The sequence below is a fragment of the Callionymus lyra genome, chromosome 11 (genome assembly GCF_982586985.1).
Source record: "Callionymus lyra chromosome 11, fCalLyr1.hap1.1, whole genome shotgun sequence".
Lineage (NCBI taxonomy): Eukaryota > Metazoa > Chordata > Actinopteri > Syngnathiformes > Callionymidae > Callionymus > Callionymus lyra.
Window position 1 is genome coordinate 17,141,840 of NC_141828.1, and position 24,629 is coordinate 17,166,468.

The 24,629-nt window shown below is 37.5% G+C and overlaps 1 long non-coding RNA gene across 1 annotated transcript; it reads right to left on the reverse strand.

The window, feature by feature from the left end:
* Window positions 1-3,977: 3,977 nt before the first annotated feature.
* Window positions 3,978-15,328, reverse strand: LOC148069415 (uncharacterized). The gene is made up of 4 exons (XR_015712980.1): window positions 15,265-15,328; window positions 15,147-15,191; window positions 10,693-10,725; window positions 3,978-4,017 (listed from the first exon to the last, which is right to left on the reverse strand). It is a non-coding gene; the product is annotated as an uncharacterized LOC148069415 (long non-coding RNA).
* Window positions 15,329-24,629: the final 9,301 nt, after the last annotated feature.

Genomic DNA, 24,629 nt, shown 5'->3' on the forward strand with positions numbered 1-24,629 from the left:
AGAAAAAAAACAAAAAAAAAACGGCCGGACATTTCCCGGGTTCTTCTCAGACGCCTGCTTGTTGACTCTTATCGGTTTATCTGGCTGACTGAGAGCCGGGGATGTGGCGAGGTGACGGATAAGGCGGTCGGAGAGAGGCGAGCGTGACACACACACACACACACACACACACACACTGATGTCTCTAGGAGAAAATACTTACTTGCTCGCCCGGGAGTCCTGGGAGTCCGATCGGTCCAGATGGGCCTTGCTTTCCCTGACGGGACACAAGAGTGAAATATTAGATTGTGGTGTGAGGAGGATTTTGTGCTTGAAAACATTTTCTGTTTGACTTCTTGTGTACAGTTTATGATCGAGCAACATTTTTCTCAATTTGAGGTGGAAACTTTTTTAACCGTAAAAATGCCATCCATCCATCCATACATCCGTCCGTCCGGCCGCCTATCCATCCATCGATTCTTCTGCCTATTGGTTTATCCATCCGTCCCTCCGTCCGCCCATCCATCCATCCGTCGATCCATCCTGCATTGATTCTTCTGCCTATTGGTTTATCCATCCGTCCCTCCATCCCTCCATCCCTCCATCCGTCCGTCCATCCATCCATTCTTCTGCCTATTGGTTTATCCTTCCGTCCCTCCGTCCCCCCATCCATCCATCCGTCGATCCATCCATCCATTGATTCTTCTGCCTATTGGTTTATCAATCCATCCATCCATCCATCCTGCATTGATTCTTCTGCCAATGGGTTTATCCATCCGTCCCTCCATCCCTCCATCCGTTCGTCCATCCGTCCATCCATCCATTCTTCTGCATATTGGTTTATCCATCCATCCCTCCGTCCCCCCATCCATCCACCCGTCTATCCATCCATCCATCAATTCTTCTGCCTATTGGTTTATCCATCCGTCCCTCCGTCCCCCCATCCATCCATCCATCCGTCGATCCATCCAAACATTGATTCTTCTGCCTATTGGTTTATCAATCCATCCATCCATCCATCCATCCATCCATCCATCCATCCTGCATTGATTCTTCTGCCTATTGGTTTATCCATCCGTCCCTCCATCCCTCCATCCGTCCGTCCGTCCATCCATCCATTCTTCTGCCTATTGGTTTATCCATCCGTCCCTCCATCCATCCATTCTTCTGCCTATTGGTTTATCCATCCGTCCCTCCATCCGTCCGTCCGTCCATCCATCCATTCTTCTGCCTATTGGTTTATCCATCCGTCCCTCCATCCCCCCATCTATCCAATCGTCGATCCATCCATCCATGATTCTTCTGCCTATTGGTTTATCAATCTGTCCGTCCCTGCATTAATTCTTCTGCCTATTGGTTTATCCATCCGTCCCTCCATCCCTCCATCCGTCTGTCCTCCATCCATCCATCCATCCATCCATTCTTCTGCCTATTAGTTTATCAGTCCGTCCCTCCATCCCCCCATCCATCCAATCGTCAAACCATCCATCCATGATTCTTCTGCCTATTGGTTTAGTCATCTGTCCCTCCGTCCCTCCATACATCCATCCATCCATCTTTCTTTCTTTTAGAAAATATAAAACAGATGTAACGAAATGGTTCATTACTACAAATCAAACAGGACTGTAACCAGGGAGTAGGTACTTTTACCTCGGAAATACTAACTATAGCTCAGTGAAAAAAATGTACTCCTGTAATGCATGCTGGGATGCAGTACAATAAAGTTTTTTTTTCAAACTACTTTATTGTATATTTACAAGAAATAATTAATTACTTTTGGCTAAAATTTTGTGGTAAATGGCTATTTTAAATTGTATTTATGTGGCACTTGAATGTACAAGATATTACAGCCACTAAGCTATTTTATTTCTTTAATTTACTTAGTACAAATTTACTACCTTTTTTCCCCTCTATACTACACAAAATTGGTGTATCGCCTAAACAGACAAATGTCTCTACTCCGAGTCGCTGACGACAATTAGTCTTACAATTATCTCCTAAACTCCTAAAAGATATTTTCTGCCTCGGTCAGATGGTGGAAAGTGACGATAAAAAATAAACAGTCTGACGAGACATAAAAGTGGCGAGAAATGGTGAGTTTCCCGTGGGTTTTAATTGAAAATGTTATTTTTTAATGAAACTGTCAGAGGTGCCAAACAGAGAGACTCTCGCAGGAATTCACATTTATATCCTCAATTTGGTTCTTTTCGGCTCATGTTTCAAAGCCAAGATCAAAAAACAACAACACAGACTTCAGTGATCTGTGAGTGACTTTCCCATCAACAACTCCTTGTTGATGAGACGTTCAGGAGGATTTCACAGCTGACACACTGTTCCTGTGAGGATGAGTAACTTACTCACGGACCCTCCTTCAGAGAGCTGACTTTTTAGCTACTACTTCCAAGATCTCAGAGATCGCTAAAGGACAGTAGAGAGCTCCAGCCTCTCATACACATCAGCATGAGTTAACAGCTGTGGATTATTCAGTTGCTTATAACAAAAACAATCAATTGATATGCAAGAATAATCTAAATAAATGTTCATGGAACCCATGTATGGCATTCTGCTGCAACTGTACTATATATTTTTGTTTCGGAAAATATTCTGCGTTTAAATTGACTTGTTTGTTAATCAATTTAATCTGATTTTTTATTTATTATTTATTACAAACTATGGTAAAAATACATAAAAAATACGTCAAACTAAAAAACATTTTTATGTTTTATTTTTATTTAGCTCTCTTACATTTACTTAACAGTTTATCCAATATTAAATGAAAACAGACACAAAAAAAAAACAAAAAAACAATTGTTCAAATAAATCAAATAAAACATAAAAAGTTGAATAAATACAATAAAAATACTAATTTTCCCTTTTCATATTGCTGAGGTTGTCACTGTCTTGTTCCCCTATTAGAAACAGATAATTAATTTGTATTATATAAAATCAATTTAGACTTTGTGGAAGATGATGTTCCATCAGGTGTTTCAGGAAGGCATTCTTGTGTTTGTTTTCCCAACGGTGAGTCAGTCCTAGCAGCTGTAAAGCAATGCTTTGACCGGTCTAACGCATCACTATAGATTTGCTTGAAAAATATCTCAGGAAATGAACCACGTTGGCCTTTTATTTGTGTCTCACTGGGTAAGTTTTCATTATTCATTTAACACTGTTTGGTACTAGAGAAAAGTATTGGCACAAACAAAGCCATAAAATAATCTTATTTACGGTATCGTACCTTCAAGCACACTTACCTCTGGTCCTTGATCTCCCTTCAAACCTGGTAGTCCAAGAGTTCCCTGAAGAAAAGCAACAAAAAAGAAAATGTAGCTCTCCCACTTTTAATTCTATTAAAGACGTTGTAGTTTGGTAAGAGCTGCTTGAGTGACTGCTGGAATAATGTGTTTTTATCACTGAAAGTTAACATTGAATCCTTCTAAAAAGAAAAAAAGCCACCTGAGAGTGAAAATGTCAAAAAGTGACGCTGAATACAAAGTCTCTTCAGCACAAAAACATAAATACAATAATAACACTCGTAACTTTGCCGGTGCCGTTACAGAGGATCTTTGAAGACGAAGCATGAATACAATTTTATTTCTTTCCCCTTTATTTGTTGAACAAGTTACCTTTAAGCCTTGTGGTCCTTGAGGCCCATTTTCTCCCTGGATAAAAGAAGGCGGCCATCAATGTTTGAAATATAAAGCACTTCGCCCATCTGGCAGAATGTGGATTTTCTTTTTTCATCTTTCCAAGGCTATATTATGATAAGGCTTTGTAAACGTGGTTGTGTCTTTCAGGCATGTTCCAATATGGCTTCAGGGATGCATTGTCTTAAATCCTCCACAGTATCAAATCACATCTCTTTACCTTCTCTCCCTTTGTTCTTATCAGTGGTTTGTCGAGTTCCTCCTTCAATCGAGAAATAACAAACATTTAAGCGTCGCCGATGAACGAAATTAAACTTAAAAAAATGATCAGTTGTTGAGGAAAATCATGACTTACATTCCCAGTGAGATGTCTTAATCCATGAGATGTCATCACCTGCAGAAATACACATTTAGAAACATTTAAGTAACAAAACTTGAATGTGTCTGTGTTCAAACATTTATGAATAAAGTTACATTCAATTTACACTTTACATGCACATATGGCAGAACCATCGACTGCTGGTGCTTTACTAAGAAATGCACTAGTCATAACCTTTTTAACTATACAAAACCCTTCTTATGTCACCTTCTTAACTCATGAAACCTTCTTATGTCGCCTTCTTAACTCATGAAACCTTCTTATGTCGCCTCCTTAACTCATGAAACCTTCATATGTCGCCTTCTTAACTCATGACACCTTCTTTACTACATAACACCTTCTTAACTCATGACACCTTCTCATGTAGCCTTCTTAACTCATGACATATTCCTCATGACACTTTCTTACACTACAGGAAACCTTTACTCGAAGACCTTCATATGTCGCCTTCTTAACTCATGACACCTTCTTTACTACACAATACCTTCTTAACTCATTTTACCTTCTTATGTCGCCTTCTTAACTCATGACATATTCCTCATGACACCTTCTTAACTACACGATACCTTCTTAACTCATTTTACCATCTTATGTCGCCTTCTTAACTCATGACATATTCCTCATGACACTCGAAGACCTTCATATGTCACCTTCTTAACTCATGACACCTTCTTTACTACACAAACCTTCTTAACTCATGACACCTTCTTATGTCGCCTTCTTAACTCATGACATATTCCTCATGACACCTTCTTAACTACACGATACCTTCTTAACTCATTTTACCTTCTTATGTCGCCTTCTTAACTCATGACATATTCCTCATGACACTTTCTTACACTACAGGACACCTTAACTCGAACACCTTCATATGTCGCCTTCTTAACTCATGACACCTTCTTAACTACGACACCTTAACTCGTAACACCTTATGTCACCTTCTTAACTCCTGACACCTTCTTTACTACATAACACCTTCTTAACTCATGACACATTCCTCATGACACATTCCTCATGACACCTTCTTATGTCACCTTCTTAACTACACAACACCTTCTTAACTCATGAGACCTTCTGATGTCGCCTTCTCAAATCATGACACCTTCTTATGTCGCCTTCTTAACTCATGACACCTTCTTAACTACACGATACCTTTTTAACTCATGAAACTTTCTTATGTTGCCTTCTTAACTCATGACACCTTCTTAACTACACGATACCTTTTTAACTCATGAAACTTTCTTATGTCGCCTTCTTAACTAATGACATCTTCCTCATGATAACTTATGTCACCTCTACTACACGACACCTTCTTAACTCATAACACGTTCTAATGTCGCCTTCTTAACTCATGACACCTTCTTAACTCATTTCACCTTCTTAACTACATGACACCCTCTACAAGTCTTTGCCTATTTTAATAGTTTTTTTTTTCAGTTTTCCTCTGCTGGTGTATATTTGGATGGATGGATAAAAAAAAACTTTTACTGGGGAATAATTTGGTGAATTTTGAAAGGCACAAATGTAACTATTTTGATTAATTACAGCACAGTTTTTAAATGAGTTTGAGAACATGCAATCATTTTTTTTCTAATAAATAAAAACTATTTATTGATTATTTATTTAATATTCGTTCATTTAAATGGGAAAAATTATGACAACATTGTTATCCACATATACAATCCGAGGCTGGAATACTAGAAAACTAATCTTTTAAATACATGTGTGCCATTTTTTGTTCAACAAATATAATCGAAGAAGCAAAGTAAATTTTTACCATTTGTCATTTTTGCTCTCGTCTTATCTCATATTCCTGCCTGAAATCCTCTGTCATGAGCTGCCAACTGCTGCTCTCTATCTCCCCAACAATCTCCAACAAGTAAAACAGCCAAGAGTAAAACTCCGCCGTAAGACTTTATTGGCAGCTGTAAAAGCAGAACTGCCTCAAAGATGGAAAGACATTTTTTTTTGCCAATTCCCGACCAGAAGGGATTTCTGTGCCTTTCCTGTTAACCCGCTGCTCCTCCCTGTCACTGATAAACAGAAACACAAGAAGGTTTATGAAGAGAGGGTAATGATGTGCACCCTCGCTTCTGCTGCGTAAGGAAAATCAATGCTTAACTGCCAGAATGATCTGCCACGGGAAGGCAGGGAGCACAGACAAGAGATATTCACGCAGCCTCATTCATCAAATGACTAATGTCGCCTTAGCTTTTGTGTGCTTTTGATGAGTCACGCTCATCATAAATGACCCACAACTGGGTACACTTCAGTGAGCACCATCGAGGCTTTTGACATCAGAGAGAGCTCTCGTCAAACTCAGTGACAGATCAAATGTGATGGCAAAACATTAGGTTTTTTTTTCTTGTTGACTAAAGGCTGCTTATAATTAAGTACAGAAAACCAAAAGGTAATAAACAAAAGTAACAAGATATCATCATCATCATCATCATCATCAACATCATAACCATCATCATCGTCATCACCATCACCACCATCATTGTCATCATCGTCCCCACCACCACCATTATCATTATCACAATCAACATCACCATCACCATTATCAGCATCATCATCACATCACCATCATCATCACCGTCACCATCATCACCACCATTATCACCTTCACCACCATTATCACCATCACCATCAGCATCATTATGACCACCATCATCTTCATCATCATCACCGTCAGTACCATAACCATCACCGTCACTATCACCGTTGTCATCATCATCATCATCATCATCATCATCATCACCACCGTCATCACCATAACCATCAGCATCATCACCAACATCACAAAACATCCTCATAATCATTATAATCTCCAACAGCACGGTTATCGTCAAAAGATAAAACCGGAAAGATCACCATAGTTTTTTTTCTTGTTGCCTAAAGGCTGCTTATAATTTAGTACAGAAAACCTACTTAACATCATTAACATCAGCATCATTATCATCATCATCATTAACATCACCATCATCATCATCATCATCATCATCATCATCATCATCATCACCCTTATTACCATAACCATCACCGTCGTCATCATCATCACCATCACCACCGTCATCATCACTATCACCATCACCATCACCATCAGCATCATAATCATCAGCATCAGCATCAGCATCAGCATCAGCATCAGCATCATCACCATCACCATCACCATCACCATCACCATCACCGTCATCAGCATCATCATCATCATCACCATCACCACCATCATCATCATCATCATCATCACCACCGTCATCATCACTATCACCATCACCATCACCATCACCATCACCATCACCATCACCATCACCATCACCATCATCACCATCACCATCATCACCATCATCACCATCATCATCATCATCATCATCACCATCACCACCATCACAATCAACATCATCACCATCACCACCGCCATCATCCACATCGTCATCATCACCACCACTATCATCATCGTCATCACCATCATCATCACCGCCATCATCCTCTTCGTCATCGTCATCATCACCACCACTATCATCATCATCACCATCACCATCACCATCACCATCACCATCACCATCACCATCATCGTCATCATCATCATCACCATCACCATCATCACCACCACTATCATCATCATCATCATCATCATCATCATCATCACCATCACCATCAACATCACAAAACATCATCTTAATCATAATCTCCATTAGCACGGTTATTGTCAAAAGATAAAACATCATCAACATTTTTATCACCATTTACATCATCATTAACAGATAAAACATCATCATTATAATCATCTGAGGGCAAACAAATGGTCCACATTTGTCAGAGATGGATGTCTACGTCTACCTTCTTTAATCTAAATTGGTAGCATTGAGATGCAATATCGATGCAAATAAAGTGTCCTGGTCGTGTCTTTTTTAGGTATTATAAACAGTTATTCAACTGATGCATGAATCCCACCACGTCTTGATGAATTCAACAGGTTTCTTCTGCTCAAGACCGGCCACTAGATGAATTGTATTTAACAGACTTTTTTACTGATCAATAATATGTTCTATTTTACTAGTACAGCGTGGGATATTTGCAAAATAAACAATATTCTCGTTACATATACTGTTGCGAGCTGCTGTGTTGAATTGCTAAAAGCTATTTTGCATATTTATTCCTAGCATAGATGTGTCCTGGGAAATAACATGTTCTTGGTCTAGAGCATTCATTTGGTACAACAGCATTTACGCCAAATTAAAGTCAGAATTTATTTTGCTTAAAATCTGATCTCTGTTGATTGAAGAAAACCAAAAATTTTAAATTAAATAAAACAGCGAAACCGGAAGTTGAAGATAAAGAGTTTCATGCTATTAAACGCGAGTCAGAAAAAGTAGAATAAGAAACTTTAAATGGACTGTAAATGATAGTATTAATTGTATGTGCTGTCGTGATAATGAAGGCCAGTAGACAGGAGAGATCATTTCTTTGACTAACCTCTGTGTTTATTAAGTGAAGGAGTCTAGTGAGGACAAGTTAGGAAAGAGCTTTGATTACAAACATGAATAATTTAACCACTAAATAGGTTCCTGTAATTGGGCGCTAGTGTGGCAGAATTAACAAGTTTGCTCTAATCGATCACCATCTGTACTAAGATAATTGTTACCTTGCATTCAAAAAGGTTATCAATTAAAAATCCAATGATTTATTATAACTTCACTCTTTGCACTTGAAGACAATAGATCTCTGCTTTCGTTCTGAGTCCATGATCATGTATACGTTAGTTTTCCTGACCTTGCATGTTTCTCTAAAATCAGCATTTTCTCTAAACATTTGTGTTGCCTTTGTGTCAAGGTGAACGACCTACCTGCCTGACAGAAATACATATGCAGAAATCATTTCTATTGACGTGGAGTTTAGAAAATCTTTTTTTTCATTTTTATTGTTAGTAGTGGAGTTATAAGAATAAGATCCACCTGCCTGCACTGTGATTGGTGGATCCTGTCCATCTTCACCTGCCTCACCTGTCGACCTCCTTTGCCTCATTGCCTGAAACTTCGATTTAATCTGCCTGTCTTTGAGCCAACGTTGGTGCTTTTGTTTGAGTGTTTTTGAACGTTTTGCTCGACCTGCGTGACTTTGATTAGCATTTCTCTTTTGTTGCGCATTTTGACGGCTGTGAGCCGGTATTTAACTTGTTTATTCCTGAGTGTTGTATTGTGTTTTGTGGAATAGCATTCCTCTCCTTGAGGTTTTTTTTTGTATAATCCGACTGAATTTACCCTCCCTATTAAACAATAAATTTTCTTTAAAACCACCATCATCTGATTACTATGTTATGTTATTTACCCTCATGAGCTAGGGTCATAAATTAAGTATATATATATATATATATGGTTCTGTTAGTTGTGGAGCCCAGTTGTGACATAACAACTATCCTATCAGATCCATAACAGAGGAACCACTGTAGGGGTTCGACGAAGATTCTGCTGGTTCTAGAGGAAACGTATATTTACTGTGGTCCGTTAATCTTTGCCTTATAGAACCTCTCACCGGTGAAACGTTTATAATTTGAGATGAAACTGGAGGAAAATAAACGCCTGGAAGAAAGACTTGAGTCACAGGAGGAGTGATCTCATGTTCCAAAATATCAACTGCTGACGAGAACATCGCTTAGCCTAAGGTGCCATCCTATTTCTACCGGGGGGCTGCTACACTCCGACCCTAAACATTTTATTTTAGAGTAGCGAGTGTAGAAATAGGATGGCACCCAGGCTAAACATCACTCGTATTATTGAGAATATCTCTTTTTCAGGAAACATATCTGATGATTGTTTACATATTTTCTGAGTTTAGCATATTATTATTGCTTTTGCTTCATTCTTTTGCTTTAATATACTTTTTAAATAAATGTTCATTTTGTTGAAACAATGTGTATCTATTGAGTCCATTTAAGTAGATAATTATTAACCTACTAAATGTGATTTTAACATTTTTTGTTACGTTCGAAACACGTTTTTTAAAGGCGACCTTTGAATTAACGCTTCATGTATGAAACCCAATGTGTAGCTGTTACTCTTCGTTGGCTCTAATCCACTAATTCAATAAAACCTGCGACTTTTTCAAACCTGGAGTGCCATCTAGTGGCCTTTCAAAAGTATCATGATTCAGTGCACAGCTGTATCACGAAGCCTCATCAACCAAACACTATAAAGCGTTTTATAAGCGAGAACCATTTTTCCAAATTCATTTAAAACACCTCATAAAGTCAGTTCACTGTGAGGTCTCACTGATGATGGAAACATGACATCAATATAAGAATAATAATATATAATAAAAATAAATAATAAAAAAATAAATCCAACAGGAGTTAACAATAAAGGTGTGCCAGGGTTGTCAGTGTGTTCCAAACGTCATTCCTACATTTGACACAAACCACAGTGTTTGTGCTTCAACACAACTTTGACTGTAACTCCGGCTGACAAAGAAGAAAAACGATGGGGAAAAAAAAAGTCTGCATCGTCGTCAGCGTTTTCACTGCTTCACATACTAATGCAAACAATATTCGGCAGTGGACCCCTGGGTGGAATTTAGAAGGCGCACACAAAGAAATGATCTATGAATAAACCATGACACGCTAAAGCTGAGGGGATCTAGTACGCTTCACCTCGCATTACCTTCAATTTCATCTCATTGCAATACTGTACTTACAGGACCAGGAGGACCAGGCGGGCCGCCGTCACCCTGGAAAAAAAAGTCAGAGGAACACAATATTGATCGCTGCATAGCAAAGTGTGACAATTACAATTGAAGATAAATGGACACGCAGGTGAGAGCGGAGAGTAAAAACAGAAGCTACTTTAACATATGGATTCAACACTCGCGTCCTGGATTTCTTTGCGCCACACAATTTGATGACGAATATGACAGAAGATGAGGATTAACTGATGGACTCCAGAGTGTCTTTCATAATTTTTACGCAGCTCCTGCGGGTTAACAAATGTAAATAAATATATATAATTCAACAATATGTACCCAATGCAACCCTGAGCATTTCAAGCTTTTTGTGTCATTCCACCTTGTCTGCACTCTTCTCATCACTTTTTCTATCACCGTCAAACATTTTGTTTGATTGATCTCCATTTATTTATATTCCCGTATGTTTTGAATTAGTAGTTTAAGTAAAGTTATTTCCTTTGCTGACATTTAAATGGAACCTGATTCGTTTTAATATTCGTTTTACGTTTCCGGAGAGTAAAGAGTTCAGAAGAAGCACTTTTTTTTCCAGGGTTCAAAATAATGTAAGTGTATATTTTTTGCAAAGCATTTGTTTTTCTTCTTCTTTTTAACGTCCAAAATGTTATCTGTGATTAATTTCTCCTCATCAGTTATTATAGTCTTTGTTTCATTACTCTCTTTTGCTTATTCTAAATGCCAATATTTCTTAAGGGGTAAAAAAAAAAAAAAGGCACAAAGGTTATTTTAGACTAAAAAATATATAAATATTAGAGGTCTTGATTTGAGTTTGAGTTTGTTCCTTCAGTGACATTTAGAAAATATATATATTTATTTATTTATTTGGTTGAAAATGTTTCTGGAGAGTATAAAGTAAAACTCCTGAAAAAACAACATTTTTTTTATTAAAAAAAAATACTGATATTAAGGCTTAATACAAATATATTTTTCTTCTCTTCAATGTGGTGCATTTTCAATTTGTTTTTGTAGATTGATAGATGGATAAACTTTATTGATCCCTCTGGAGATCTCCTTCGGGAAATTGTTTTTACAGCTCACAGCGACACAGACGATAGATTCATAAAACAAGAACAAAGTGCAATAAAAAGAAAGTGCAAGATGACACATTCTAAAGAGAAAGAACATATATCAAAGAAAAATAACATCATGTGTCTTATAGATCATATACAAATCAAGCTGTGACTGAAACAAGAGCAAACTATAGGTGAGTTTAGTTTCCTGTGATTCAACAAATTTGATAAAACGTTCTTAAAATGAGCACAAGTAGATGTTTTTATTGCTGACAAAAACCCATTCTTTTGACCGTCACCTCATCAACTTCTACCGCCTGATCGTTTGTCGTCTCTTATATCGAGGCTGACTTGACTGTGTCGCTCCATTTATTGTCCGTTTATCCATTTATCTCCTTTTTTCTAAGCCCCAGTGGAGTTAATAACAGATTATCTGGTGGTCTGGTGGCGTCACTGCCCTCCTCCACTGCCTGTGTGGACACAAACTCAACGCTGTTCCAGTGGAGAGAATTTAAAAATCCTCAAAAGATCCCTACAGTGTGGAAGCAGCTCATAATGAAGCATCTGTCCTTCATCTGATTCATAAAAAATCATTCAAATCCTCTGCTGTGTCAGTGACGCAGCAGATGTATGTGCTGCCCTCACACTGGTTTCAATCCATTTTTTTCTTTTTCTAAATAAAGAAACGAATGTCAAGCACCGACGTCACCAATATTAGCATCAGACTCGTCGGGAACATTTCTCCGCGAAGGCGGAATTCATTGCCATTAGTTGAATGTCAGACTAAAAATCTACGGTAAGATTTTCTCTTAGCCCCGGACAAATCATTTCTGGATGTCGCAAAAATGATTCACAATCTATTGGCCGGCAAAAACGCAACATTTCCAGACGGCAGATTTAAGAGGCCTGTCGACCCTGAATTATGGTCGCACTATTTTTATCTTGCTTGATCCGTTGTATCTCCTCCCATCTGGCGGAGGAATGGTCAAACGTGATCAACCTCCTCATGTCTTCAACTCGGATTGACAGGAAGTGAATTGTATCTCAGGCCTGGTGGTATGATGACATCATAGTAATATATAGATATCTTATTTTTTATGATTAATATACTTGAAAGTTAGGAAAACAAAAGCAAATCTACACCGTGATAGAAGGAAGTAGAAAAACAGTATATGACAAATCTTAGAAAAGTGAAAAAAAAAAAAATGTGCAGACAGGGTGGAAATTCAAGACTTAAATTCATTCTCATAATAATCAATAATATGATAATAAAAAAAGTTTTGTGGATGATATCATGAATTTTTGTTTGATTTTTTTGTATTAATTGATTTGTATTCAAGGTTAAAAAAAGCAGTTATATATACAGAATATATATATATATATATATATTATGAAATACAAATATACAACATAACAAATAAAATAATAGTAATTTTTTATTATATATTTGTTATATCTAATAATTCATTTATATAAAAATATAATTTATGAAATTTTAATTCACTGTGGTTCATATTTTATTACCAACATTTCCTGATTTATTTCATAATAATTGCATAAATATTGCCACATATTTAGAAAACAACAATAACTTAACAATGCTTCTTTCTCATTTTTATAATTCTACCACTGGCAGGTACTAGAGAAAAGAAAGAGGTCGACCAATGAGATTTAAGGATCCTACTGTAGCTACGGAATGTGATCTAGATAAGTGTGTAAGAACAAATTAGAATCCATCTATTGCAAAACCATTTCTTGTCCATGACTGTTGCAGCAGAATACCAGCCAGTGATCTGGCACCGTTAAACTAATGCATAACCAAATGACTCATTAATATCAATAGAATTTCAAAATGTTGTAATATGTTGGCATGTTGCACTGATAAAACATGAAAGGATGTGATGAAATCTTCCTCTACTTTCCTGCTCCATCTAAACCATCCTGGTGCATTCTATTGGAAATGAAACACAGGCTGTAGCATGCAGGCCCACACAAGTTCTACTGTGATGTACAAAGAGATTTATGAAGCAATCGTGTCCACCACAAGAGAGCTGGGTGAACAGAAGAAGAAAAAAAAAATCAATATTTAAACAGTTTTTATAACCAACTCTCCCTAAGAAATGATAAATAAAACATTTTATTAATTAATTGTGTAGTGATGAGCAGATTTAGCTTCATGAAACAGTTTCCTTTCTTGCCAGAGGCCACTAGATGGCAGTCTTTGCTGTATATTTGGCTGTGAAACGCATTAATATATATATATATAAAAAAATAGGACACCATTTCATGAAGCTTCATCAGCGCACCACTAATAATGAGTATATGATAGTTGTAATATATGCTAATACTAGCTTAGCATAGTAAATAAACTGAAGTTGAAAGAAATGCCCCAAAATAAAATAAATAAAAAATCATTTTGAAACACAAAAATTACCCACATTTGGAAAAAAAGTGATTTCCTATAGTCTCATAGTCTTTTTTTTTTTTTTTTTTTTAATCAAAAGTTGTTAAAACTTTCAAATAAGTCTTTACAAATTTCAAAAAATCCCAGAAAAACTTTCTTCATGTCACCTGGACCATATTAACCATATTAAGTCTCTAGAAATGGAAAGATAATGAAAGTGAATGTCCCAGTAGATCATGTTAACGCAAATGTTACCCATATTTAGAAATGTGATTCTCTTTGTTCTCAAAATACCAATCAAAAAAGTTACAAATGTCATAAGTCTATAAAAATGGAAAAAATCATAAAACCAAACTTGATGTTCCTGTGAATCAGGTTAGCAAAAATAAATGTTGCCTAAAATTTCTAAAATCAGATTTTTTGCAGTGTCAAATATCTGGACAATTTATTTATTTTATAATTTCAAAATTTGAAATAAAAAATCCGGAAAACCAAAGATCATTCCACACTAGACCATCAGAAAGAAACCTTCTCCAAATTTTGATTGAGATTTTTCTGAAGTCCAAAAAACTTTACCCAAAAAGGTTTTAATTAAAAGATTAAAATAAATAACCCAAAATTAAAGACTCTTGAATCATGTTAACACAAATATTTTTTACCCAAAATTTCCTGTAAATTCAAAAATGAGATACAAAAAAAATGTAAATCCAAATATGGAACATTTTCAAAAATAGAAACGCCTCTGAAAATGCTGGAAAAAAAAATCCAACATGGGCCGCATCCTCTCTGAAGTCATGTCTGACAACGGGTTTTTACTTCTCATACACTTGTGTGAAGCATCTCAATCGTTTAATATTCAGCGCCACAAACCTTCTCTCTTCCACTACCACCCCAGCAGACACACCCCACAGAGCCACAGACGCCGGCAGAGAGGTTTCACGCTGCACAAACAGAGGGAACCATCACCTACCACAGCCGACATTGATGTGACTTACTTTCTGTCCTTTCGTCCCGCTGGCCCCCACAGCACCTGGCTCACCCTGTGGGAGGAGACCTTGGTTAATGGTTGTCTAGCATGAGGGGGTGTAAATGCCTCCACAGGAAAATACATACACTGTCTCCATTGTCTCCTTTAACCCCTTTTTCTCCCTGGATGCCACCGTCGCCTTTATCCCCCTGTGTGGACATTGTTTTTTAAAAAAAGATTGACAGGAACATAACAAACTTACACAGACACTTATTAATCAAAGCGTGAAAAGAAAAAAAACCAGCAACATTTGTATTCACCTCTTGCTTGAACCTGCTATTTAGAAAATGTTTTGACAATGACTTTCTCACACTGACTGCATCACAAGTAGATTGACGGTTCAATGCCTTGCCCAAGGACACCTCTGCTACAACTGGAGGTTCCTGCTTCACATCCTGAGCCACAGAGCGCCGCTTTCATAAGCCCGACAGATGATGTAATGAAGTGCGAGTGTGGCAGGCTAATGAAAATCTCCTGCTCCTGTTGCACTGCAGCACTTTTTTTCCTCCCCATGTCCACGATGAATCTCATTCCCTGGTCCACCAATAGATGGCACTTTGTGACTGCTGATGAGACGCTCCCTAAGAATCTTTCTTTTATTGGCTGTTATTTGTGGACAGTCTCGGGTATAAACAGTAAACAAAAGCCCCGGCGTCGTAAAAAAATCACTTGTTAAAGACTAACAATAAACATTAAATCAGATATAAGGTGTTCATGAAACACAAGATCTATTCAATTATACCAGAGGAAAGTTCTCTGTTTAACCTTTCTTTCGGTTTCTAGGTCGTCTGCATGTTGGTTTTGTCAACCAAATCAACACATGGATTTCCAGCTTAGCTCAGGTCCAAGTCTCATAGAGATGCACCAGTGCCACCACTGCATAAAAGAGACCACGTACAGACAGAAAGTTACTCAACATATTTGACCTGTAAATACACATTAATTTTTAATGTCTTTGTTTACCATAAAATTGTCTAATATGAAGTAAAATATAATGAAGTCAACCTTTTGTAGGACATTGTTTTTTTTACACAGTCATTCATTGTTTTTTGTCCAAAAAAACCCTCCAAAAATAAAGCAATGGGTACAACAAAACCTGTACACATATTGGCACTCTTGTTGTGTTTAGTATAACTTAGTGATGGGTTGATGAGGCCTCATGATACATATGTCTAATTAAAACATTGTATCGTGTTAGAGTGACTTCATTTGTTAAGATGAAGAGAGTTAGATGGCACTCTAAGTTTGAAAAGGATGCCAAATTTCATTGTATTATTGAATTAGAGCCAATGTTTATTTAAGTGAAGATACTGTATCATGATACAGTATCTTCACTAGACGGCTGTATCATGAGGCCTTTTCGACCCATATGTCCTTGTCGACACATCGGCACTCTTGTTGTGTTTAGTATAACTTAGTGATGGGTTGAGGAGGTCTCATGATACAAATGTCTAATTAAAACATTGTATCGTGATTCAGTGACTTCATTTTTAAAGGCCACTAGATGGCACTGTAAGTTTGAAAATGATGCCAGATTTCATTGTATAATTGGAGCCAATGTTTATTTAAGTGTAGATACTGTATCATGATACAGTATCTTCACTAGACGGCTGTATCATGAGGCCTTGTCGACCCATTGCTAGTAACTATTTCTGATGATAAATATGTCAATTTATAATAATACTTATTTTGTTTTGTCTATTTTTTCACAATTAAATACACAAATATGCATGTATTATTAATCTACATTAATAAATACATTGATATGAAACTTAAAAGCTTTAGGAAAGGGAGACAGAGTTTCCTTACAGCAGCTCTAATGGCTATGATGTACAGTAGGTTAGCTACATTTTGAAACTCATTCGAGGTTTCCATCACTCAACATCACAAACAGTAACTCAGAACCACTTAAAGCAGCAATAAGTATGTTTGAAAACATTGTTTCTGGCTCCTCCCATTGGAAGAACATTGTAACTGGAATGTTGTGGAACCTCTGTTGCGTCATTGCCACATAACACACTTTTATTTGTTTATAAATCTAGATTAAGACTCTTGTACTGTCATATTCTTGTTTTATCATCATAGTAAGATTAAAAAATTATCTCTGAGACCTGAATGTTTAAAATTAAACCAAGAATTACTGAAAAAAAACATGTTTGCATGTATTTAATAGGATATGCAGTTCATGGTACGGAATAAATTAAACTGTTGTTCCTTCGTGTCGTAAACACCAGCCTTCGTCGGACCGCTCATTTGATGATACAGAGCTTCTGTTTTCTTTTTTTTTTCTCATCAAAATTATTGCTGCTCATTAAGTCGGGCGAGCACTGCTGCGGTTCAACAGATGGAGGGTTCTAATTCTTAAGGTGGAGGAGAAGGAAGAAGTTGTGAAATAGCCTGTTAATTCAATTTCACACGGCTTTATCAACCACCTGGATTTCTCCGGTTGGCATTATGTTATTGTCGGGACTTGAACACGTCTCTCTCGGCAGGGCTTGTAAACAGGGGTCACGTGGTGAGTGATCTGGGGCTGAACTCAACAGTCTGTCCTGAGCTTCAACACAACATCATTTTCAGAGGGAGTGAGGAGCAGGAAATGGTTCAGTCACTCACCAATAAAACAACCGAGCCCAGGAGCTAAAGTGGTTTTCCTTTGGCTAAGAAGTTTGCCGGCTCCGGATATGATTGTGTCCCTGAGCAAGAGTTCTGGTTGTGTTGCTGAGGACTTGTTTACTGAAGTTAACATTATTATTATTATTTGTGAAGGGGAAAAAAATCTGCTAAGGTGCAATTTATTATTGTTGACGTACAGTTTGTTTAGCTTAAAATATTAACATAATTAATATGTAAATAAAATAAAAAAGAGATACCAGTGAAATCCTAATCACAAGTGCAGTCCTTTATCAGGTGTGGGAAGCCATATGCTGTGTCTCAAATCGCATGCTTGCGTACTCAAAGTTAGTATTTTAAGTGCGTATGTGCGTCTTAATTCTTAGTATGCGAAATGTAGTGCGCCATGCACACTAAATTGGCGTACTAAAAATGGTACGACATGTGCTGTGTCTCAAATCGCATACTTCTCTTAGTATACTAGAAGTTCGTATGCATCAGGATAGTGTACACACTAACTAGTACGCAAATTCTCAACTGTCTCAAATCAAACACTGCTGCTACGCACTAACCGGAATTGAGGTGACAGCTTCTTCTTCTTCTACTATTTAACGATGGTTGCAACCAGCTGTTTGAAGGCTATCGCCACCTGCTGGCAGCAAGTTTTACAAGTTTGGAAAAGGAAATAAAGAAAAAATATGAGAATCTAAATATTCGCGAGATATTTAAGCTGGTATCAGCACTGAAGACGTGTCATCCTCCTACTGCTGCTGAAAATACACCTGTAAGTATATATATATATATATATATATGCATGTATTATATGACGTAACTTCCATTTAAAACGTCATTAAGATGGCGGCTGTTTAGGGTGGTTAGTGTCCATCGAACCATACTCAGTTTTGTGGGCAATTTAGTGTGCATGGCGCACTAAATTCCGCATACTAAGAATTGAGACGCACTATAAATACTAACTTTGAGTACGCTAGTTTGCGATTTGAGACAGAGCAATGGTTTGATGGACACTATCTGCTCTAAACGCTGCTATCTTATTGATGTTGTAAACGGAAGTTATGTCAGCATCGTTTAATAGTAGTAGAAGAAGAAGCTGTCGCGTCATTTCCTGTTAGTGCGTAGCGGTAGTGTTTAATTTGTGACATACTATCTGTGGAGAATTTGCGTACTAGTTAGTACGTACACTATCCTGATGCATACTAACTTCTAGTATACTAAGAGAAGTATGTGATTTGAGACACAGCATTTGTGTTGAAAAGACACTGGACTATTATGGTGGGTTGATGAGGCTTCACGAAACAGCTGTGTAGTGAAGACACTGTGTCATGATACACAGCTGTTTCTCATCAACCCATCACTAGCGATATATAAGTAGGAGCCATTTAATGTCAACACAGTTTTTTGACACTATTTTGTTTTTTTGTTTTTAATACTGCTTTTCATCCTGAATTTGCATTTTTATATAACACAGTGACGTGCGGTTCATGGTTGGTGAGGCAAGATTTACAAGTATATAAACCCAAAAAAGAAGCTCATTCAATTGGCTACTGGTTATTTCATATCTCATCGGCATTTTTTCAAACGCAGGTTTAAAAAATATATGATTTAATCAATAATTTTTTTGAGGAATTTACCGTAAAGCGAGAACTCTCCAGATTTTAGTTTGGCTCAAGAGCGAAGAATCCCAAGCGATGGCTTCAGAAGTGTTGCTGCAATGACAGATAAACCTTTTGTTGCTTCTGATTGGTTTATAATGCGCGGTGCAGTCCGCGATAGACCCGCTTTTCGTTGCTTCTGATTGGTTCACGCATAGGCCTTCCGTGATTGGCTAGATGTCCGCAAACCTGAACAATGTTTATTATGGTGAAAGGATAAATATTGAGTATTAAATGGGTCAATATAAGAGTGAGAAAAACAAATAATATTTTATTTAAGGCCAAAATGTAGTTTCTAATGAATTAGTCTTATCTCTTTTTTATAAGATTTTACATAAAACTGTTTCTGGTCTTAATTCTATCTTTAGATGAAGTCCATACGCTTTTCGTTCACCACACACACCTCTGTTACTTTGCTGTAAAAGTCCTCGTTATTTCCTTTAGTTTTAAAAGTCTCTCCGCCTCATCAGCGTGTGCCTCCAACTTTTCCTTTTTCACTGCAGTTGTATTTTCAATCAGTGAAACTAAATAAGACCCTTACGAACATTAAACATTAACGGTTAAATGCATCAGCCAGACTGTGGAAAAACCAGGGAAAATAAATGTATCTGTGAGCATTATTTTGGCGACGTTCAGAGATATGTCAACACTAGTTTATGATGGATTGCGCATTGAGAGGTGAGGCACTGCCTCCCCTGACCGCACATCATCCAGTTACGTTTACATGTTCGAAGACGTCTGGTTCTTAAGGTGACTTCAAAGGATACGATGACATCCAGCAAACAATTTTAGGGGCCAAGGTCACAAGCAGGCATGTTCTTACTCAATTTAATTTAATTTGATGCTGTTTTTGATAATTAGCTTAGCTTTTTTTTTTTTTAAACCATGTGATGCATGCATGACAGAAACTGTTAAAGTTAATAAAAAAGTTATCTGTTGTATAAACTTAAGATAAGAGTACATCATTTTACAGAAAACTGAATAATTACTTGCAAGAAATACTTAATGCAGCTTATATTTGATTAATTCTCACTGAAAATAACAAGTCGCTTCGGTTGAAAAGATGTTAAAGATTATGAGTCATTTTCAGAGTATCATGTTTTAATATTCCTTACTTAGAAGACGATGATAAATATGCATATATCTGATTCAACAATTTTAAGATACGTTTCCCAATTTAATAACGAGCAGAAAAGAAGCGAATCCTGATCCCGAAAAAAGCGTCAGCTTTGAGTCACAATTTTTGCCTCTTTTCCCTCTTTGATCTGCCAACTCACTCAATGACAATTTGTTGGCACAGGGCTGTGGCGCAAGTAGGAGAAGCTTTCAAATGATTAACCGCAGCACAGCCAGTATTTACCCAGATTATCGCTGTATTTAAACAAGCCTTTTTTTTGGGGGGGGGGGGGCAGAGAGCAGGTTTCGCGCATGTGGATATCGGTGGGTGATGTGTTGACTTTGAGCCACCGCGAGTCATCAAATCGCAATTAGCCATGTCTGCATTGCACTTGGTCGCTCCGTCATCGTCTGCGGCGTTCTGTCAGAGGCAGTTTGAAACTGTCAGTGGGAGAGATACATTTATGGAGATGTGATTCATGGGAACACCTTCTTCCCGGCAAAGACTTTCTCCCCTTTAAACAGTGAGTGAGTGAGAGCATGCTCGGCTCCGACAGACGCTGCAGGAGCGACGGCTCTGTTTCACCTGCGAGTGTTTGGAGCTGGCAGAGCAGAGCTTGTTATTTTGTGGTCGTGAAGTACTATGTTGTGTTTTACTACGTTACACTTACTCCGTAACCTCAAATAAATGTACATATTAAGCACTTTCCGTGGCCTGGATGTAGTACGTCCTGCACATTTTATACATTTTTCATAATAATGAAGTAGAATTTTGTGCGCATGTTATACTTATTTTGTGGCAATGAAGTAGAAATTTGCGCGGATGTTATACTTTTTTCGGGTAATGAAGTACATTTTGTGCGCATGTTATACTTATTTTGTGGTAATGAAGTTGAATTTTGGGCGCATGTTATACTTATTTCATGGTAATAAGTTTAATTTTGTGCTCATGTTATACTTATTTCGTGGCAATGAAGTAGAATTTTGTGCGCATGTTATACTTTTTTCATGGTAGTGAAGTAGAATTTTGTGCGTATGTTATACTTATTTCGTAGTAATGAAGTAGAATTTTGTGCGCATGTTATACTTATTTCGTAGTAATGAAGTAGAATTTTGTCCGCATGTTATACTTATTTTTTGACCATGAAGTAGAATTTCATGCCCATGTTATACTTATTTCATGGACATGAAGTATTACATTGTGTGCACGATATACTTATTATTTGGCAATTAATTAATCTTTTTTGAGCAAGTAATACTTATTTAGTGGACATGAAGTAGAATTTCGTGGCCATGGAGTAGTACGTCAAGCACGTTTCGTGGCAATCAATGGCCATGAAGTAGTATTTTGCGACCATGAAAGAGTATTTAATAACTATGTCTTGTTTATTTTGTGGCCATGAAGTGGAATTTCCTGCGCATGTTATACTTGTTTCGTGGACATTTATACTAATAATATACTACTAATTTCTTGAGCGTGTTTATTTCGTGGACATGAATTAATATTTCTTGAGCATGTTATACTTATTTCGTGGACATGGAGTAGAATTTCGTGACCATGAAGTAGTATGTCATGTGCAAGTTATACTTATTTTATTGTAATGAATAAGTATTTCAAGTAGTACGTCATGACTACGTTATACTTTTTTCTTGGCCATGAAGAAGAATTTTCATAAGCATGTGATACTTTTTTTGGACATAAAGTAGTTTGTTGTGTGCATTTTATACTCATTCTGTGGACATGAATTAACATTTATTTAGCATGTTATACTTATTTTGTGGCAATGAATTAGTATTTCATGGCAATGAAGTAGTATTTTGTGGCCATGAAGTAGTATGTCATGCCCATATTGTACATATTCCGTGACCATGAAATACTAATTCCATTTATTTTCATCGTTGTTTAAAAATTAATTCAATTAAAATGATTAGAGCTACTTGACTAACTACTCAGATCAGTCGCAGGTAAACAAAAAAAGGTGTCTCCTGTTGTCTGAGCACTTTACAGTTCAAAAAAGCCATTAGTTTACTCACAACTAATGACACAGAGGAGTCTAATTAAGCTAATAACAAGCAAAGTGTTTTTTATAAATGTAATTAAAACATTACAGTGTGATAGTCCATTACTTGTGGTTCAAAGCAGCTTGACATGCTGTTTGAAATTGATTGGACTTAAAATAGAACGTCAGTGTTTTTGTGTGTGAGACAGTTTGATAGTCAACCATGTCTTCTATCATCACAGAAGAACTGAGGCAACGTATACCTCTGCCAAGGAGCTCATTTCACACAGCATTCGAGTGCATTGTAATTCTGGTGACCAGTGAAGAGAAAAGAGACACAGACTTTTTAAGGTTCTAGTGTTTAAAACATGCCCACTTTGCCGTGATTGGTCAATCGTCAGGGTTTGTCACGGCGAGTCATCAATCCAAGTTGTCTCTAACTCTAAGGGACTCGTTGTATAAACAAAGCAGGGCGTGACTAAAGCTAGCGATTACAGGAGTCATTATTTCTACATGATGAACTCTGCTCTTGTAACCCTTTGTTTGCTGAGATTTCAGACGAGGGGGAAAACTTTATAAGTAATAACTTTAAAAACATGGTCATTATGAGGGACTTACTGCATCTTGGTAAAGAAGACTTCAACATGTTTACAAAAGCGAGTGAGTCAGGAAAGTTTTCCAAATTCTTTGAAAAGTTCTAATGGCCTGTGACGACCAGAGCTCGGTCTATTGCTGTTTTCAAGGTTGTCCGGCTGACACTGTACCTCCGTCCCGAGCCTACACCGATGTCACCGGCGCACCTATACGTCAACACAACAGCCTTCACACACGGGGGCCGCGATTGAGGCGTTTTTTTCAGGAGGGCGGCCAGCCTCAGGAGGCGGTCGAGATCCACGTCAGAGGAAATTCTTACACCACTTATCTTGTGTGCCTCCGGTGAGCTACGGCACCCCTGGGAATCATAAAAATGATTGCAGAGGCTTTTTACAAAAAGCACTGTCGGTAATGGCCATCTGTCTGTTTGGAGTGTAAGAACCGAGTCACGCTGCGACGCCCTGCAGGAGACGAGCTGCAATTGACTGAGAGGTGCAACAAATGGAGATGCAATTTCCAATGAAACCAAAAAGACAAGTCAAGGGGGCGGCGGTGAGCGTAATCGCTTCCGGTCACTCTTCAAGTCGGACTTTTTTTTTTTTGTCTCGCCCCGAGACGGGCGGATGATTTAAGCGCGTGCCTGTCCGGGAGACAGCTAAAATGAACGCTCACTCTTTTTGACGATTCGTCCTCACTGGAAGCGTGGGCAGGGTCGGCTTTATCAAACGGCGAAACGACAGGTTGAATCCACTTTAAATGCCACATGTCAGCTCCCGTGGCAGGTGGCACAGGTTGTGTTTAGTGATTAGTGAGTCTTTCAACTCGTGCTATGACACTTGTTCGAGAGGAAATTTGGAATCCCTGCAATTACAAGCAATAAAACGTCCTTTCACTCGAGGAGAAGATGAAAAGAGTTTCCTGTCACATAAAGGTGAGGCATGGGACATTTTTTAAAAGGCGTGTGGACGGGACACGCTTCATTATTTTTAAACATATCTTTAGTCATTCAGCTTTGCTGGGAAGATTTTCCAGCATACAAATGAAAGCCAGAGTGATGGTAATGGCTCTGACATCAGGTTAAAGTATATGATTATAAGTTTTTGTTTTGTATTTGGAAAACAATTACTATTACCTCCAATTTGAAAGTGTGACATGGACCTGGCAGAGCAGAACTTGTTATTTTGTGGCCATGAAGCATGGTGTACACATGATAATTGTACCGTTGCCAACTATTAGTATTTTGTACGCATTTTATACTTATTTCCTGGCCATGAAGTAGTATTTAATGCGAAGATTATGATTATTTTTGTAAGTAAGTAAGTAAGTAAGTAATATTTATTTATATAGCGCTTTTCGAGACCAGGGTCACAAAGCGCTTAAACAATCAAAACAATACTCAAAAAAGTACATACTTTAAAGATCAAGATAATACTGAGAACAACACAGGAGTTCGAGGAATTC